The 20,772-nt window shown below is 41.7% G+C and overlaps 1 non-coding gene across 1 annotated transcript; it reads left to right on the top strand.

The window, feature by feature from the left end:
- The first annotated feature begins 19,916 nt into the window (after positions 1-19,916).
- Positions 19,917-19,991, top strand: Trnat-ugu (transfer RNA threonine (anticodon UGU)). The gene has a single exon. It is a non-coding gene; the product is annotated as a tRNA-Thr (tRNA).
- The last annotated feature ends 781 nt before the right edge of the window (positions 19,992-20,772 follow it).

Genomic DNA, 20,772 nt, shown 5'->3' on the forward strand with positions numbered 1-20,772 from the left:
TTACTTCAACTTAGAAACTTCTTCTGTGTTCTACTAAGGTGCTTTTAGTGTCTCCGCAAGCCGCAGCACGCGACATAGCTATGCAGACGATAAATGTAACCGTTTCAGAGAGAAGAGCGGGCAGTGTGACGATCTGGCATTAATTCGATTCGATAAGAAAAAACGAAAACGGCCCGATTTCTCAGGTTATTACTACATATAAACACTTTTCGCATTCTCCCGTGCAACGTGGCTGCCAGACTTCCCATCAGGCAAGCACCAAAGAAAGGTAAAAGGTAAATAATCAATAACTAAAACTTGAATTGTACTGTTTCTTACTAGCTATTACGTCAACTTAGAAGCTTCTTCTGTGTTCTACTATGGTGCTTTACGTGTCGAGCCCATACCGCAGCACACGACATAGCTTTGCAGACGATAAATGAAACCGTTTCAGAGAGAAGAGCGGCCAATGTGACGAACTGGCTTTAAGTCGAATGGTTAACAAATGACGAAAACGGACGGATTTCTCAGGTTTTTACTATATATATGAACACTTTTTACATACTCCCGTGCAAAGTGGCTGCTAGACATCCCTTTATGCAAAATCTTAAAGTCCTAGCTAATGTCCAAATCACCAAAGAAGGGTAAAAGGTCAATAATCGATAACTATAACTTGAATTGTTCTATTTCTAACTTGCTATTACATCAACTTTGAAGCTTCTTCTGTGTTCTGCTATGATGCTTTTAGTGTCTCGCGCATATCGCAACACGCGACATAGCTTTGCACACTATAAATATAACCGTTTCAGTGAGAAGAGCGGCCAATGTGACGATCTGACTTTAAGTCGATTCGATAACAAATGACGAAAACGGACGGATTTCTCATGTTTTTAGTACATATGAACACTTTTCACAATCTCAATAGCAACGCGGCACGCAGCACGCGACATGGCTTTGCAAGCGATAAATGAAACCGTTTCAGAGAGAAGAGCGGCCAATGTAACGATCTGGCTTTAAGTCGATATGATAACAAATGAGGAAAACGGACGGATATCTCAGGTTTTTACTACGTATGAACACTTTTCACATACTCGCGTGCAACGCAGCTGCTAGTCCTCCATTTATGCAAAATCGTAAGGTCCTTGCTCGTGTCCAAGGTACCAAAGAAGGCTAAAATGACAGTAATCGACAACTGAAACTTGAATTGTACTGCTTCTTACTGGCTATTACATAAACTTAGAAACTTCTTCTGTGCTCTATTTTGGTGCTTTTAGTGTCTCCGTATACCGCAGCACGCGACATAGCTTTGCACACGATAAATGTAACCGTTTCAGAGAGAAGAGCTGCCAATATTCGATCTGGCATTAAGTCGATTCGATTGCAAATGACGAAAACGGGCGAATTTCTCAGGTTTTTGCTAGATGTGAACACTTTTCACATTCTCCTGTGCGATGTGGCTGATAGATCTTCCTTCATGCAAAATCATAAGATTCTAGCGCATGTACAAGGCACCAATGCCGGCTAAAAAGTCATTAATCAATAACTAAAACTTGAATTTGACTGCTTCTTACTGGTTATTACGTCAACTTAGAAACTTCTTCTGTGTTCTACTATCGTGGCCTTAGTGTCTCCGCATTCCGCAGCACGCGACATAGCTTTGCACACGATGAATGTAACCGTTTTAGAGAGAAGACCGGCCAATGTGACGATCTGGCTTTAAGTCGATACGATAAAAAATGACGAAAACGGGCGGATTTCTTAGGTTTTTAGTACATATGAACACTTTTCACATTCTCTCGTGTAACGTGGCTCATCAGACCTTGATTAATGATAAATTTTACGGTAGTCGGTCATTTCACTGGCACCAAAGCCGGCTAATAAATCAATAATCGATAACTAAAACCTGAATTGTACTGTTTCCTAAGGGCTAATTACATCAACCTAGAAGCGTCTTCTGTGTTCTACTGTGTTGTTTTTAGTGTCTCCGCATTCCTTAGCACGCAACATAAGTTTGCAGATGATAAATGTAACCGTTTCAGAGAGAAGAGCGGCCAATGTAACAATCTGGCTTTAAGTCGATTTGATAACAAATGACGAAAACGGACGGATATCTCAGGTTTTAACTACATAAGAACACTTTTCACATTCTCCCGTGCAACGCGGCTGCTAGTCCTCCTTTCATGCAAAATCTTAAGGTCCTAGCTCGTGTCCAAGGCACCAAAGCCGGCTAAAAAGTGAATAATCGATAACAAAAACTTGAATTGTACTACGTGTTACTGGCTACTACATCAACTTGGAAGTTTCCTATGTGTTCTAGTATAGTGCTTTTAGTGTCTCCGCATACCGCAGCACGTGACACTGCTTTGGAGACGATAAATGTAACCGTTTCAGAAAAAAGAGCGGAAAATGTGACGATCTGGCATTAAGTCGATTCGATAGCAAATGACTATAACGGTCGGATTTCTCAGGTTTTTACTAGGTATGAACACTTTTCACGTTCTCCCGTGCAACGTGGCCGCTAGACCTCCTTTCATACTAAATCTTAAGGTCCTAGCTCATGTACAATGCACTGAAGCCATCTAAAAAGTCTATAACTGACAACTAAAACTTGAATTGTACTGCTTCTTACTTGCTATTACATCAACTTAGAAGCTTCTTCTCTGTTCTACTATGGTGCTTTTAGTGTCTCCGCATACTGCAGCACGCGACATAGCTTTGCACACGATAAATGTAATCGTTTCAGAGAGAAGAGCGGCCAATGTGACGATCTGTAATTAAGTCGATTGGATAGCAAATGACGAAAACGAGCGGATTTCTCAGGTTTTTACTAGATGTGAACACTTTTCACGTTCTCCCGTGCAACGTGGCTGCTAGATCTCCGTTCTTACTAAAACGTAAGGTCCTAGCTCATGTCCAATGCATTAAAGCCATCTAAAAAGTCAATACTCGGTAACTAATACTTGAATTGTACAGCTGCTTACTGGCTATTAGATCAACTTAGAAGCTTCTTCTGTGTTCTACTATGGTGCTTTTAGTGTCTCCGACTACCGCAGCAAGCGACATAGCATGGCACACGATAAATGTAACCGTTTCAGAAAGAAGAGCGGAAAATGTGACGATCTGGCATTAATTCGATTCGATAGCAAATGACGATAACGGGCGGATTTCTCAGGTTTTTACTAGATGTGAACACTTTTCACATTCTCCCGTGCGATATGGCTCATAGACCTCCCTTCATACTAAATCGTAAGGTCCTAGCTCATGTCGAATGCACTAAAGCCTTCTAAAAATTCACTAATCGATAACTAATACTTCAATTGTACAGTTGCTTACTGGCTATTACATCAACTTAGAAGCTTCTTCTGTGTTTTACTATGGTGCTTTTAGTGTCTCCGCAAACCGCAGCACGCTACATAGCTATGCAAACAATAAATGTAACCGTTTCAGAGAGGAAACGGCCAATGTGACGATCTGGCATTACGTGGATTCGAAAGCAGATGTGAAAACGGGCGGATTTCCTTGGTTTTTAGTACATATGAACACTTTTCACATTCTCTCGTGTAACGTGGCTGCCAGACCTTGTTTAATGCCAAATCTTAAGGTAGTCGGTTATTTCACTGGCACCAAAGCCGGCTAATAAATCATCTACATCTACATCTACATGACTACTCTGCAACTCACATTTAAGTGCTTTTCAGAGGGTTCATCGAACCACAATCATACTATCTCCTACTGTTCCACTCCCGAACAGCGAGCGGGAAAAACGAACAGCTAAACCTTTCTGTTCGAGCTCTGATTTCTCTTATTTTATTTTGATGATCATTCCTACCTATGTAGGTTGGGCTCAACAAAATATTTTCGCATTCGGAAGAGAAAGTTGGTGACTGAAATTTCGTAAAAAGGTCTCGCCATGACGAAAAACGTCTATGCTGTAATGACTTCCATCCCAACTCGTGTATCATATCTGCCACACTCTCTCCCCTATAACGCGATAATACAAAACGAGCTGCCCGTTTTTGCACCCTTTCGATGTCCTCCGTCAATCCCACCTGGTAAGGATCCCACACCGCGCAGCAATATTCTAACAGAGGACGAACGAGTGTAGTGTAAACTGTCTCTTTAGTGGACTTCTTGCATCTTCTAAGTGTCCTGCCAATGAAACGCAACCTTTGGCTGGCCCTCCCGACAATATTATCTATGTGGTCCTTCCAACTGAAGTTGTTCGTAATTTTAACACCCAGGTACTTAGTTGAATTGACAGCCTTGAGAATTGTACTATTTATCGAGTAATCGAATTCCAACGGATTTCTTTTGGAACTCATGTGGATCATCTCACACTTTCCGTTATTTAGCGTCAGCTGCCACCTGACAAACCATACAGCAATCTTTTCTAAATCGCTTTGCAGCTGATACTGGTCTTCGGATGACCTTACTAGACGTTAAATTACAGCATCATCTGCGAACAGTCTAAGAGAACTGCTCAGATTGTCACCCAGGTCATTTATATAGATCAGGAACAGTAGAGGTCCCAGGACGCTTCCCTGGGGAACACCTGATATCACTTTAGTTTTACTCGATGATTTGCCATCTATTACTACGAACTGCGACCTTCCTGACAGGAAATCACGAATCCAGTCGCACAACTGACACGATACCCCATAGCTCCGCAGCTTGATTAGAAGTCGCTTGTGGGGAACGGTGTCAAAAGCTTTCCGGAAATCTAGAAATACGGAATCAACTTGAGATCCCCTGTCGATAGCGGCCATTACTTCGTGCGAATAAAGAGCTAGCTGCGTTGCACAAGAGCGATGTTTTCTGAAGCCATGCTGATTACGTGTCAATAGATCGTTCCCTTCGAGGTGATTCATAATGTTTGAATACAGTATGTGCTCCAAAACCCTACTGCAAACCGACGTCAATGATATAGGTCTGTAGTTAAATGGATTACTCCTACTACCCTTCTTGAACACTGGTGCGACCTGCGCAATTTTCCAATCTGTAGGTATAGATCTATCGGTGAGCGAGCGGTTGTATATGAGTGCTAAGTAGGGAGCTATAGTATCAGCGTAATCTGAAAGGAACCTAATCGGTATACAATCTGGACCTGAAGACTTGCCCGTATCAAGCGATTTGAGTTGCTTCGCAACCCCTAAGGTATCTACTTCTAAGAAACTCATGCTAGCAGATGTTCGTGTTTCAAATTCTGGAATATTCCATTCGTCTTCCCTGGTGAAGGAATTTCGGAAAACTGCGTTCAACAACTCCGCTTTAGCAGCACAGTCGTCGATAACAGTACCATCGGCACTGCGCAGCGAAGGTATTGACTGCGTCTTGCCGCTTGTCTACTTTACATACGACCAGAATTTCTTCGGATTTTCTACCAAATTTCGAGACGATGTTTCGTTGTGGAACCTATTAAAGGCATCTCGCATCGAAGTACGTGCCAAATTTCGCGCGTCTGTAAATTTTAGCCCATCTTCGGGATTTCGTGTTCTTCTGAACTTCGCATGTTTTTTCCGTTGCCTCTGCAACAGCGTTCGGACTTTTTTTGTGTACCACGGAGGATCCGTTCCATCTCTTACCAATTTATGAGGTATGAATATCTCAATTGCTGTTGCTACTATGTCTTTGAATTTGAGACACATCTCGTCTACATTCGCATAGTCAGTTCGGAAGGAATGGAAATTGTCCTTTAGGAAGGCTTCTAGTGGCACTTTATCCGCTTTTTTAAATAAAATTATTTTGCGTTTGTTTCTGATGGATTTGGAAGAAATGGTATTGAGCCTAGCTACAATGACCTTGTGATCACTAATCCCTGTATCAGTCATGATGCTCTCTATCAGCTCTGGATTGTTTGTGGTCAAGAGGTCAAGTGTGTTTTCGCAACCATTTACAATTCGCGTGGGTTCGTGGACTGACTGCTCGAAATAATTTTCGGAGAATGCATTTAGGACAATCTCGGAAGACGTTTTCTGCCTACCACCGGTTTTGAACAAGTATTTTTGCCAACATACCGAGGGTAGGTTGAAATCCCCACCAACTATAACCGTATGAGTTGGGTATTTATTTGTTACGAGACTCAAACTTTCTCTGAACTGTTCCGCAACTGTATCATCGGAGTCTGGGGGTCGGTAGAAGGAGCTAATTATTAACTTAATTCGGCTTTTAAGTATAACCTCCACCCACACCAATTCACACGGAGTATCTACTTCGACTTCACTACAAGATAAACCACTACTGACAGACACAAACACTCCACCACCAATTCTGCATAATCTATCTTTCCTGAACACCGTCTGAGACTTCGTAAAAATTTCTGCAGAACTTATTTCAGGCTTTAGCCAGCTTTCTGTACCTATAACGATATCAGCTTCTGTGATTTCTATTAGCGCTTGAAGCTCAGGGACTTTTCCAGCGCAACTACAACAATTTACAACTATAATTCCGACTGTTCCTTGATCCAAGCACGTCCTGTAATTGCCAAGCACCCTTTGACATTGCAGCCCATCCCGCACTTTCCCGAGGCCTTCTAACCTAAAAAACCGCCCAGTCCACGCCACACAGCCTCCGCTACCCGTGTAGCCGCCAGCTGAGTGTAGTGAACTCCTGACCTATTCAGCGGAACCCGAAACCCCACCAGCCTATGGCGCAAGTCAATGAATCTGCAGCCAATAAGGTTGCAAAACCGTCTGAGCCTCTGATTCAGACCCTCCATCCGGCTCTGCACCAAAGGTCCGCAGTCGGTTTTCTCAACGATGCTGCAGATGGTCAGCTCTGCCTTCATCTCGTAAGAAAGACCGGCAGCCTTCACCAAATCAGATAGCCGCTGGAATCCAGAGAGAATTTCCTCAGATCCAAAGCGACACACGTCATTAGTGCCGACATGTGCCACCACCTGCAGCTGGCTGCACCCTGTGCTCTTCATGGCATCCGGAAGGACCCTTTCCACATCAGGAATGACTCCTCCCGGAATGCACACGAAGTGCACACTGGATTTCTTCCCCTCCTTAGCCGCCGTATCCCTAAGGGGCCCCATTACGCGCCTAACATTGGAGCTCCCAACTAATCGATAACTAAAACCTGAATTGTACTGTTTCCTACGGGCTAATTACATCAACCTAGAAGCTTCCTCTATGTTCTACTGTGTTGTTTTTAGTGTCTCTGCATTCCTTAGCACGCGACATAAGTTTGCAGACGATAAATGTAACCGTTTCAGAGAGAAAAGCTGCCAATGTAACGCTCTGGCAATACGTCGATTTGATAGCAAATGACGAAAACGGGCTTATTTCTTAGGTTTTTACTACATATGAACACTTTTCACATTGTCTCGTGTAACGTGGCTTTTAGGCCTCTCTTCATGCAAAATCTTATGGTCGTCGGTAATGTCAAGGCACCAAAGCCGGATAATAAGTCAATAATCGATTACTAAAACTTAAAATTTACTGCTTCTTACTGGCTGATTACATCAACTTATAAGCTTCTTCTGTGTTTTACTGTGTTGCTATTAGTACCTCCACATAGCGCAGCACACAACATAAGTTTTCAGACGATGAAGGTAACCACTTCACAGAGAAATTCCAAATTCTGTGTCTGTGTCTACTGCCTGCTCATATTGTTTAAAGCAGGTTGCTCTAAATGCCCAGTGGATCTGATTCCCTTGATACCCATTCTAAACAATCTCGGATTGGGAAAGACCAAGCTCTGCTTATACTTATAGTCTGGGAAGTTGACATATCTTAGACAGTAAAATATGATGGTTAAAGATGTCCACTGAGTATTCCCATATACACTGAAGTTAGCTTTGAACAACAAATTATTAATTGGCCACCTACTCTTGACTCAATAGCTACTAAGATATTTCACTGGTGGAGGAGGTGACAACGTTGTTACGTCCATTAGAGGCTTCTGTAGTTTGCTGAGAATGATGTAATATATTTGTGTCTTGTGATTTTCTGTGGAGTTCCAGAGTAAGTTCTACACTGGTGCAGGACATCCATTATTGCTGTTCTCATTCGAGGCAATCCTGGATTCTAAATCTCAAGCACCAGAGGATTAGAAACAGCAATGCAACCTCTGTCTTCCTGGCTGTCCACTATTTCAAAGTGCTGTGGTTGACAGTCTCTTCTCATTGTGCAGTGCTTGTAGATTATTGTAAATGGATAAACTGCAATATTTAGAACATCTCATTCTAAACTTTCTAAAGAACGAGACTTTTCTGTCACGACCACTTTTTGTGTGAGGTGATAAATACCAGGAATTTGGTTGTATTTTGAGAACCTAATGGTGACATACATTAGTGTCTGTGTAAATTAATGGAACTGGATTTTTCCTGAGGTCGGCAGTTTTCCGAAGGTCGGCGTTTTCCCACGAGGTCGGCGTTTTACCCCGAGGTCGACGTTTTTCCCTCGAGGTCTGCGTTTTTCCCCGAGGTCGGCGTTTTTTCCCTAGGTCTGCCTTTTTGCACTGAGGTCGGATCGGCGATTTTTTCCCCGAGGTCTAGAAATCTATCGGTATATTGAAAATCCAAAGTATTTTGATGTATATCGAACTATACTGATATGTCAAGTCAACTTGAAACATATATCCGACCACTAGATATCGGTATTTATCGAGATAGCGATATATTTCGATATACCTATTTATTTCGAGAATCGTTTTCTTAGGGGTACAGATTTTTTTCAAGACGTCCATTCTTTCCCATTATCGATTCATTTCGATATATCGACTTATGTCGAAGCACTCATTATATCGAGATGTCGATTTATTTCGAGATATCTATCTATATTGAGGCATCCATTTATTTCGAGGTATCAATTGATTTCGAAGTATCCATTTATGTCGAGATATCGATTTAGTTTGATATACCGAAACAAATCGGGTTGTCTGTTTATTTCGAGCTATCGATATATTTCCATGTATCGGTGTACTTCAGATATCGATTCCTTTCGAGATATCGATATATTTCAAGAAACCTCTATATCTCAAGTAATCCATAAATTTCTAGATATTGTATTTTTAGAGATATCTTTATATTACTAGGTATCAATATATTTCAAGATATCGATATATTACTATACCTCGATTTATCTCGAGAGGTCCATGAGATTCGAGATATCGATCTATATGGTAAGCTGAAATGCGTATAGATGTCGATATATTTCGGGATATCGAATCATTTCGATGTAGCTGTCTTTTGGAGGTGTCGATTTATTTCGAAGTTTCGATTTTTTTCATGGTGTCGATTTATTTCGAGGTTGCGATTTATTTCGGGTTGGCGATTTATTTCTGGGTGTGGATTTATTTCGAGGTGTCGATATATTTCGAGGTGACGATATATTTCGACGTTACTTGTCGACTGCATCAGCTTAGAACCTATTTCGTACAGAGTGGTGCGACTGCATACCTCAGAAGGCGACATTGATATCCAGATGATGAATGTAAACGTTTCCGAGAGAAAAGCGTCCAATGTGACGAATTGGCACTACGTCATTATGAAAACAAATGACGGAAACGTGAGGTTTCTGCCACTCAAAGTGCTGCCAACTTTCACCCCACCCCCTCCTCACTCTCCCCAGTCGTGGCGATCAGCTGGTGTGATAGAAATGGACACAGGAAAGTAATAACGTTCCATGAAATCCCATTCTAGGGAGGTTGAAGGGTAAATGTTCCAGACGGTTTATTTGCATTAAGACACGCATACTGGACATCTACAATGTCACATCTGCCAGATCGTTTCTATTGTCAGCAGTGGAAAACAAAACAGCGTACTGAAAAAGCCATAGTGAGACGCGGTTTTTGGTAGACGAAATAATAGGAATACTCTAGGCACTGATAATGATGATCTAATGAGAATTCTGGTATTGTTTTGAAAGATGCATTTAAATATGCATTGAACGTAGCTCCAAATTATTTTGAGAATTATAATTGCGGTATGATGGATCTACATTGGAGATTTGGTAATGCAAAACATTTCGATCTGAGAATACTTTACGTGATAGAACGGCATTGACCTTGTGTGTCATTAGGGTAAAGTTAATTTGCCGCCATTAACATAAAATTTATCCGCCATTAACATAAAATGTATTTTTCAAATTACTTCAATAAGGACTCACTTCAGATGATTGGACAACTAAAGAGAACTCAAACCGTTATTTTAATAGTATTCGTAGGTCCAATGCAGCATTTACCGTGGACAGTCCCTGAGTCAAGACTGTCAGTTTTATGTAGGGAGCACTCCTTTAAGAAAGCACTCCGTGTTCAGGCCACAAGTGGCCAATCAGGACCATCCGACCGCCACGTCATTCTCACTGAGGGTGGAGGAGGAGCTGGCTCTCCCACTCGTTGTGGTAGTTTCCTTTGACTGGAGCCGCTACTATTCGGTCGAGTAGTTCCTCAATTGGCATCGCAAGGCTGAGTGCAACCCGAAAAATGGAAACAGCGCATAGTGGCCCGGATGGTCACCCATCCAAGTGCCGACCACGCCCGAAAGTGCTAAACTTCAGTGATCTGACGGGAACCGGTGTATCCACTGCGGCAAGGCCGTTGCCCCTACCACTTTTACATGATATTTTTGATCGTAGATCAGGTCTGATGGCTGGGAAGAATGGACGTTTACCATGTTATGCACATTTATATTTTCACTACGTCGACACAGCTGGTCCAATTTCGACCAGCGGTGATGGTAGCCATAATGATCGAGCCAAGCATCCTGTGTACATTGGTTGCACCCAAGTGTGTGGGGATCACAGCATTCGTGACATTTAAATTTGTTGCTTCTTTGCTACTATATTCGCAATAAATTTTGCAGACAGTATCCGCATATGACGCTGAATGCACCTACAAAATTATATCATTGTACGACTCATGTTTCAGGAGATACGTCATAAAAACTCAGGACAAGGCCAGACGCTGCATAGTACGGACGTGGACGCACAGCTGTAAATAAATGCCTGGTCAACACCAAGCTTTTCCGCTAGTCATCTATAAAGATAAAAAATCCCCAATATTGTCCACCAGCATATTTTTGAAAAACCTTTATTTTGTCATCCATTTCTTTTTCCTGTAAAAATCGTAAAAGCCGCATCATTGTGTTTTTAAAAATCGTTTCCTATTGTCATCTCTTTTTATGTATTTTAAACCATTTATCGCTTGTGTAACCTGTGGCTACAAGTCCATTCCCTTTATGGGGTAATCGAAATAATGAACAACGGAAAAAAGTGTGGGTCAATTTCTTCCTCATTTTTCGGAACTTTTGATAATAGTAAATCGTTGGCTCTTTGAGGGCGTGGTAGGTACATACAAGAGATTAGTGTAAGATTAGAATTTGGGTTAGATACAGTGCCAGGAGGTTCTGTTTCTATCTGGCTAGCTTCAAAGTACTTCACCATCTACTAAGTGATGCGTTTCATTGTGAATGGTGTGGTCTGTGCTAGGTCTACCCTTTACTCCACAATGCTGTTCCTTCGATGCTATTAAAACCAGGATGTTATCCAAATATATGCACAGTGGCAGACTGGAGTCTGCAGAAATATTTCCAGTGGTGGGGAGGGGGGAAGGCGCGTCGAGACTGGAGTGCATGATTCTGAAACTGGCACTCTGTGTACAAATCAGCTGGTCAGTTACGAGGTGCATCAAGCTACAAGACCCTAACTCTATAAGCGCTACAACTGGTCAAAGCTAAGGTTTAGCAGTATTGTGGAGAATTCTTATCTGGAAGAGTATGAGTATACTGTAACGAATAAAAACTCTTTACTCCAGATTCCAAGGATGGTTAGGGGCGACGGGTGAAAGTGCCCTTTTGCCTATCCTCCCCTCCCCACCTCCTCCCCTCCCCCTCCCCTTCCCCCTCGCGGACGCCAATGGCTGGCCCGTTCATTTTGAGAACATCAGAGTTGCAGTAACCTTTCTGAGAAACTGTTCTAGATGTCCTTGCGCGTCAATCTTACCACTCACAACAGCAGTGGGAATGTCGGTTATCGCTCAAACAACTGGTTTTCGGCTCTTATCAGTTTCCCAGCCTCACTTTAACCTAATTGTTAAAGCCCGTCACAATACCAGTTCTTGTAATAACCGATTTTCAGTATTTTATTTACATTATTTCCTCTTGTAAACGTAGAAATCAAACAAAGATAAAAATTTTTACTTTCTCAGTTTCTTGATTAATGGAATCAAAACGTCAAATACATTTATGATGACCTGCAGCCGTCCAGAACGAAATTAGAATTATATTAATACCGTCAGCTGCTCACGGGTGTCGATATATATCAACGGGGACAGGTGACAATGTGTGCCTGTCTGGGACTCGAACCCGGGATCTCCTGCTTACATGGCAGGCTCTCTGCCCATCTGAGCCACCGAGGGCACAGACGATAGTGTGACTGCAGGTACTATCTCGCGCACGCTTCCCGCGAGACTCACATTCTCACCTTCCATGTCCACGCACTACATTCGTAGTGTCCCACACCAACACATTCATTACTCGTGGAACACATTCTTACCAAGTCCCGTAACAGTTCGGGGAATACTTGTGCATCTTCACAGAAGAAGGTCATGGCTGGTATTGCCAGAACCATATACTTATATGGATATGGACATGTCTTCCACGAGGAATGAGTGTGTTGGAGTGGGACTCTACGACTGTAGTGTATGGACATTCAAGGTAAGAATGTGAGTCTCGCAGGAGGCGTGCGCGAGATAGTCCCTGCAGTCGAACCATACACTGTGCCCTCGGTGGCCTAGATGCATAGAGCGTCTGTCATTTTAGCAAGAGATCCCGGGTTTGAGTCCCGGTCGTGGCACACATTTTCACTTGTTCACGTTGATATTTATCAACGCCCGTGAGCAACTGACGGTATTAATATAATTCTAATTTCTTTAAATTAAATAGTCGAATAAAACTTTGTCCGCTGTTCGCTGTTTCTCTCAAAATATAGCGAGTACTTCTATACCACAGAAAACTGCCAGTATTAACCTACTGATTTTAGTTTTTAGAACTCTGCTCAAAAATTATATTTAAATCGGTTATCACAGCACTATGCGGGCATTACGTATAATCCAGCGATAAAGAGTGAAAACTGCGGCAGGAGAACTCTCTTTTTCGTTTTAATTTCTCTGTTAACGGCTAAAAGCAGATATCGTAGACACAGGCAGCAGATCAGGCACTTTCTATTTTTATCCCGAACTATGAATGATTTGTAAAATTTTAACTTTTTTCCTTGTATGATGTCGCAAGTCGACCAAATCGACCATTGTGCTTCACTCGTACTGCATATCGTAAAATACTTCCAGGCTTCCAGATGGTGCCATTCTGTGTTACAACTGACGTTCGACAACAGCGAGAAACTGCGTCCATTCTCGCGCACTGCTTGTATAACAGGCACAGTATTGTCTCGGCAATGTTGGACCAATTCACTTGTTGCTCGTTTCTAGCAGCAGTGTTATTAAAGTGGCATACATCACTTTTCCCATTTTTTCTGTAATAACGCAGTATTTAAGAGCTATGGAAATCTTACGAATAAAAATTACTCGTCTTTTTTAAAAAAGGTTTATTTGAAAACTAAATATTTTACTACGACAACTGTGGCTAATTGGTATATCTGTTTTTACGTGGTTATCAGGAAAATATAAAAAGATACTTGTTATAACCGAGAGCAAACAAATACCGAAAGACATCGGTTATTCAGAACTAAAATACCCATGTCGTTTTAACTGATCGGTTTTTCTATCTCTAAACTGCAGTGTCGCCACAGAAAAGTGTGTCGTTCCATCAATGTACATAGCAACGTTGAGATATGTATGTGTTTATGCGCAATATCGGCAAATGGAAACACGAAGAGGTAATAAGCACATGAGCGATAGAATTTCTTTCACAGTCAGAAAAGTCGAGTGACAGACAAGACTGAATCACTGTAATAGAAATTATATGGAAAGCTGTGTAAAGGAAAATTTCCAGTTCTTTCGTGGATTCCAAAATTGAAGCAAATTCCGGGACATCAAGGTGACATAGTCTTATACGGATAGTATTCCATGACTAACGTAATTGGCCCACATTCTGTACTGGTATACTGATAATATTACACTACTAAGGTAATTTACCTGAAATAATTTACAAACATGTTACTATAACATTCGCTACTACTCATTACGCTAATTGACCTTCAGCCATTAAGCGCAAGCGCAGATCTCAGTTATGATACGTGCGCCATCCAAAAATTTATCAAGGTGGTAACTCAACACAACTACAAACGATCATTGTGTGCAAAATAAATAGAACACCTCATAAGAAGAACATGACGGGTTTGAATCATTCCCACCGCAAAGGATGAAAAAATCAGGCTTGCACATAAGACCACTTGATAACTAACCAGAAATTCAGATTAGTTGTAGCTTCGGTGACAATCGCCTTTTTTACATTTTCCCCGTAAACTAGATAATTATGAAACGTAACAACTACTCTAAAATATCTGCAGCAACGGACTTGCCGCGGAGGTTGCATCGGTTCACGTGAGATCACCGAAGTTAAGTGCGTTGTCGGGCGTTGAAGGCACTTGGATGGGTGATCATCCAGGCCGCCATGCACTCTTGCCATTTCTCGGGGTGCACTCAGCCTCATGATGCCAATCGAGGAGCTACTCGGCCCAATAGTAGCGGCTCCGGTCAAAGAAAACCATCATAACGACCGGGAGAGCAGTGTGCTGACCCCCGCCCCTCCTGTTCGCATCCTCCACGGATGATGACACGGCGGTCGGATGGTGCTGTCCCAGTAGGTCACTCGTGGCCTGAAGACGGAGTGCTTACAAAGCAAACTACTCTCCAGTGGATGGTCGAACTACTGAGACCTTGATGCCTGGCATCAATAACAGATGGCAGCACAAGAGGTTGGCTTACGCCTACTGCCGAATTTTGCGATCTGTCGTAAGCCTGCGTAAGTACGTGGGGCCTTCCGTCTTAAGTGCAAGCATATCCATTGCGTTTTCTGCCGCGCGACTTGAGTGGAATATTTCATTATTTCTGAAATATTATAGAAATGTTTTTCGTTGTATATCCTCACCATCGGTACTGAATTTACTGTAAAATTACTTGCTCACTTTTCGGAACTTCCGTTCATAGTAAATCGATACTATTTGAAGCCGTGGTAGACACGAGTCTAGTGTGCTTCACCTTCAGCACCTTCTGTGTCAGTCTCGGTTAATATGTCGCTGATTTCACAACGAACAGTTCGTTGTATACTGAGTATACTGTCTGTTGCACGACACTATCCCTCCCACGCTGCTAAATGTAGGTCGTCGGCAAAATATGACTGCAGTGGAACAAGGGCGTCTGCAGAAATTTCCCCAGGAGGTGGTGGTGGCATTGTTAGTGGTGTGTGTGTGTGTGTGTGTGTGTGTGTGTGTGTGTGTGTGTGTGTGTGCGTGTGTGTGTGTGTGTGGAGGCCATTACTATGAAATTCACACAGTCCAGACCGCCAAGGAAAATAAACCTTGAGATTTGGAAAGGTTGTTGATCTTATACCGCTTATACTGCATATTTCGAAATTCCACCTCTAAGGGGGATACACAGGAAATGAAAGGATTTTTGAAACATGTAGCTATTAAGGTAATTTTGAAGCTAGGCAGACGAAAATTTGTATCTGGTTTCTAGGTCAGAAATAAAGAAATATGTGTTCCAGTATTATTGGGAATTTAACCTCTATGAGGTGAAATAGTAGGTGAACATTTTATCTTGAGATAAAAAATTATGGAAGGACTATGGAAGTATTTTTAAGGCTATATCTACGAAAATTGGTATTTGACTTCAAGGTTACAAATAAGAAAATACGTATTTTCGTGTTTTTGGAAGTTCAACCCCTAAGGGGATGAAATAGAGTGAGCTGGTGCGTTTCTGGCGCCAGTTTCCGTCGATCGATGTTTCGATCTTTGAGTCGCGGTCCAGAGGACACTGCTCGCTAACCGACTGTAGTAGTTCTCTGTGCGGCCCAACATCGGGCTTACCGCGCTTACACTGGACACAGTTGCCAACAAATCGCATGCCATCGCCACATAGGTTGGGCCAAAACATGTGTTCCCGAACTCTGTTCAAGGTCTTGTAGAACCCCAAATGATCCCCTACCGCCGAATCGTGGAAATATCTGAGTGCCATGCTAACTCGTTCCTGTGGAATACAGACCTTCCCTTCACCACGGTTGTCTTCCCCTTTACACAAGACACCCCCCCCCACCCCACCCCCCGAAGACCTCGCCATCCGCCAACTGCTGCCGAATCGGTCCCCACCCGGGGTCCTCGGCCTGTTTGCCGGCTAAGTCGCAGAAGAAGCCGGGTGTCTCGGAGAGAAGGAAATTGACCCCCAGATCCGGCTCCACGTGGCCCTTGCCTTCCCCAGACTCTGCCGCGAACACACGGATAAGAGCGTCGCCAATTCATTGTCTCTGCCACTAATATGGCGAACCTGGAGATAAGTCTCGTCATCTTAACTTCGGTATGATTTTTAGCGATCTTATTAATCAAAGTTTAAGGGCTGGCACTAACCAAGTAACTCACGGAGGCTCATTGGTTTCAGTCCAGTTGTATTGCTCACCTGTTCTCCAGATAGGGTTGTGTAGTTTATGTCTCAGAAAATTGTCTGCTCTTGATGTGTGTTGTGTTAGAGATAACTGGCAGCGGTCGACGCTAGCATACTGGGAGCAGAGCACCACGGCGGCAGAGAGATATTTGAGGCCATGTCCTCTCCTTTACATCTTGGGTTATGTTGTCACTTTTGCGTGATTCCATCTTTCCGGTGCTGAACTATAGCATCCAAAGTTCAATTGCATTGCCATGTTGAGTATATTTCTATGTCATTCTCTGCCTCGTGGATCTCTTGTATTGATTTGAATCCTTGGTCTGCTCGCGTCTATCGCCAATTCACACGAAATATTGAAGCAACCTTATTTTAAGGGTATTGTCATATAGTCATGTTCTAGTTGTAATCATTCTAAGAATATTGTTGATTAATCAACTGAGTAAGTAAATTTGAAGGTCCGTTTAGTCAAAATTAAAGGACCCCCTTAATTGTTTTAGTCATTTTTATACAGTTTTGTTTAGGAAAGTTGGCAAGCCGAACGTTAAATATCTGTATTCTTACGCTTAATCTGATTCTCCCCTGATTGCAAGTAGTGAGAGTTCTGCTATGAATTTTATGGACATTTGTGCTATTTAAGTAAAGCTTTACCTAAGTATATATACCTAGTCATATTCAAATTTCAAGTTTTACGGGTCTCGTTCCACTTAACGAAATTTATTTATTATTTGTCCAACTGATCTGGCCTTGTGATTTTATAATGCTTTTGATTGTAATAAAATATGTAGCAACTACAACGGATTACTATTGTGATTTTGGTGTGTCACTACCATACCCCATATCACAGAGGATGAAATGTTTCATGAAATATATGAAAACCTGTTTTTGATACATTCAACGATTAAGAGGGTGGAATATAGGATGTAATGTTTTATGAAAGTATTTCAGTGTGAAAGAGTTTTTAAAGCGAAATCTATGAATATTGTGTTATTGAAAACTACGTGTTTCACTGTTTTTGGAACTACAACCTCCAAGAAGGTGCAATAGGGGCACAGGTTTCACTGACCCATAGCCTACCAGCCCAACCTGCAAAGTATACGGACTTGAAATTTGATGAAGGTGTAAATCTTACGCTGAAAGCATCATTTAAGAAGAGATTGTTCGAAATTTCACTCCTATGGGGGTGAAACATGGGTTGAAAGTCTTTTTTTTTAAATATGTCCCTATGTCCCTATTGAAGCTATAACTACAAAACTACGAAAATTGACATTTGGTGTCTCAGTCAGATACAAAAAAGAAACAGGTTTTTAGCATTTTCCGAAATTCTTCCATTGGGGGATAAAATAATTAGTGAAGGTTTTTTGAAAATAAATCATTATTAAAGAACTACTGAAGCATTTTTATAGCTACATCTATGAAAATAGGTATTTGACATCTCGGTTGGATGTAAAAAAAATGTGTTTCGTTGCTTTTGGAAATTTAACTCACTAATAGAGTGAAATAGGGGATGTAATGTTTTATGAAATATTTCACTATGAAAGCATTTTTAGAATTAAATGGATGAAGATTTGAATTTGGCTCCTCAGCTCTAAATAGAAGAATACGTGTTTAATTGTTTTTGAAACCCAACCCCTAAAGGGTGTGAGATGTTTCAGAAAATGGTTCATTATGAAAGGATTGCTAAATATATCTGACAATTCGTATTCGGCTAATATGTTACAATTTTTAAAAACTACGTGTTTTTCTGGTTTTGGAACTTCGAGCATAAGGGGATGAAAATTTTAATGAAATATTTATTGCGTTATATTAAAATATTTTAAATCTGCATCTATGAAAACCGGTATTTCACTTCTCAATTAGATATAAAGAAATATGCGTTAGGGAATGAAAGACTGTACGGAGATATCACCACAAGAATACAAACGGCTTGATTAACAAAAACCTTGGACTCCAGCTGTCAGCATTGCTTTTTGATCATTCAGTAAAAGACCATGCTTCAACGGCGCTAAGTTTAGAAAGTTTAGAAAGTGTTGCAGTTTATAAAAGACATAAAAAAACGATTAAAGAAAAAAATTCTTTGCAGACCATGAACGGTCTACGCAAGTAAAGAAGCGGATGATAAGCTAGCTCTTTATGCAAATGAGTTGGTCAGTTTAAGTTCCGAGACATGTCATGCAGCAGGAACGGAATCCTATAGTTGCTACGATTGGCTAAAGGAAAAGTTTTGCAGAATCACTCGAAATCACTTCTGCAAGTGGCTAAGAATCTCGTAATGAATAAAAATTCTGTACTGAGAATTCCAAGGTGGGAGATGCAAGATTCCTCCCCCCCCCCCTTCCCCCTCCTCACAATGCTATCCTTCTTTACCTACAGCAAAAAATAAATAAATTAATTAATAAATAAAACTAGAGAAATTTCTACTGTGAAACTATTTGCATACAAGAGAACGGCCCTTGAAATTTCACTCTTCAAAGTTTTAAGCCCTGCTCATTCCGGATATTGATTAGAAAGTGTTAATCCACATGTGAAACCTGAGTATATAATCCCTGTGACATTTGATCAACGGTGTTCCATAAGGACAGGTTCTCATTCAAAACGTTCGAAAATTCAATCTCTTTGTAGTTGCATTTTTTAAAGGTGTACTTGTCTAGACTCTTGGAACAGAAAGTTTTTTTTTTTTAATCCGTGCTTTACAAAAGTTTCTACAGTCCATTGTTTGAAGCAGTGTCACGGCTGCCAAGAGCCGCGCGGGGTACCCGCCATGTGTCCAACGCCTTGTCACGGTTCGCGCGGCTCCCCCTGTTGGAGGTTCGAGTCCTCCCTCGGGCATGGTTGTGTGTGTGTTGTCCTTAGCATAAGTTACTGTAAGTAGTGTGTAAACATAGGGACTGATGGTTTAAATGGCTCTGAGCACTTTGGGACTTAACATCTGAGGTCATCAGTTTCCTAGAACTTAGAACGACTTAAACCTAACTAAATTAAGGACATCACACACACCCATGCTCGAGGCAGGATTTGAACCTGCGACCGTAGCGGTCGCGTGGCTCCCGACTGAAGCGCCTACAACCGCTCGGCCACATCGGCCGGTCTATCATGTATTCTAGAAGAGTTGCAAGGTCGTCAGTGGCGCCTGTTCTTTCGAGAGCAGTTACTATCTTCATATCTATGGTTAAACGTTACCCAGCCATTGACCTTCGTCTGTGCGAATGCGCACAGGTTGCCGGAACTCTTACGGGAATCGTCACCTTAGTGTGAGCCAGTAATGAGTGGATGGACAAATACCTATTAAGTACATTACGTATGCGGATTGTGGACGGTTGGGGATGTGAGTCTCACGGGAAGCGTGCGAGGGATAAATTCCTGCAGTCGTGCTGTTCATGTGTGCCCTCGATGGCTCAGATGGATTGAGCGTCTGCCTTGTAAGCAGGAGATTCTGGGTTCGAGTCCCAGTAGGGGCACACTTTTCAGCTGTCCCCATCGAAGTATATCAACAACACCTGTCGGCAGCTGAGGGTTTCAATTAATTATCAGTTGTGAAGGTGATTCGATGAACCCTTTGCCAGGCACTTAAATGTGTTTTGCAGGGTATCCATATAGATGTAGATGATAACTCGTCCCGTGTCGCACGTGCTCAAAATGATTCATACTGCAGAATGCATGCAAACATACTCACCGAAAATACGGACGAATATCAAGTGCAGGCTGCCGAGTGCTGCATATCCAGCTTTGACAGATCGGCTTTTCCTGCCAAGAAGAACAGGAAGTTGCTGTCTAGGAACAATCACAGGTAGAGGAAGGGTTGATAAATACTCCTTGACTTGCAGACTAAACGTAAATAACGAAAATACATTTTTGGTAAAAATTGGTCAAAACATAATCGGTTGCCCTCCGTATTGGATTAGCTGTTTTGAATATTGAAAATCTGACTTCAGATTCGTTTTCAGCGACATTAAAAATATATATGTAACACTCAGTTCATGCAAATCGAAGTAATAATATAACTAAATGTTTTCCCTAAACTTTGAACACATTTTTTTCGGGTAACTATTTTCTCAGAACGGCATGCAGCATAAATTAAAAGTGGTTCGTTCTCTTAACATCTACCTCTGACCCCTAAAAGTAAACACTTTTCTTAGGAACTTATAGCTATAATATGACATTTGTTAATATTAACTAATTTTTGTGTAGGCATAAGGAGTGAAACAAACCCTCAAAAATCGAACTCAAAGTTCGAATTAG

The sequence above is a fragment of the Schistocerca gregaria genome, unplaced genomic scaffold (assembly GCF_023897955.1).
Source record: "Schistocerca gregaria isolate iqSchGreg1 unplaced genomic scaffold, iqSchGreg1.2 ptg000537l, whole genome shotgun sequence".
Lineage (NCBI taxonomy): Eukaryota > Metazoa > Arthropoda > Insecta > Orthoptera > Acrididae > Schistocerca > Schistocerca gregaria.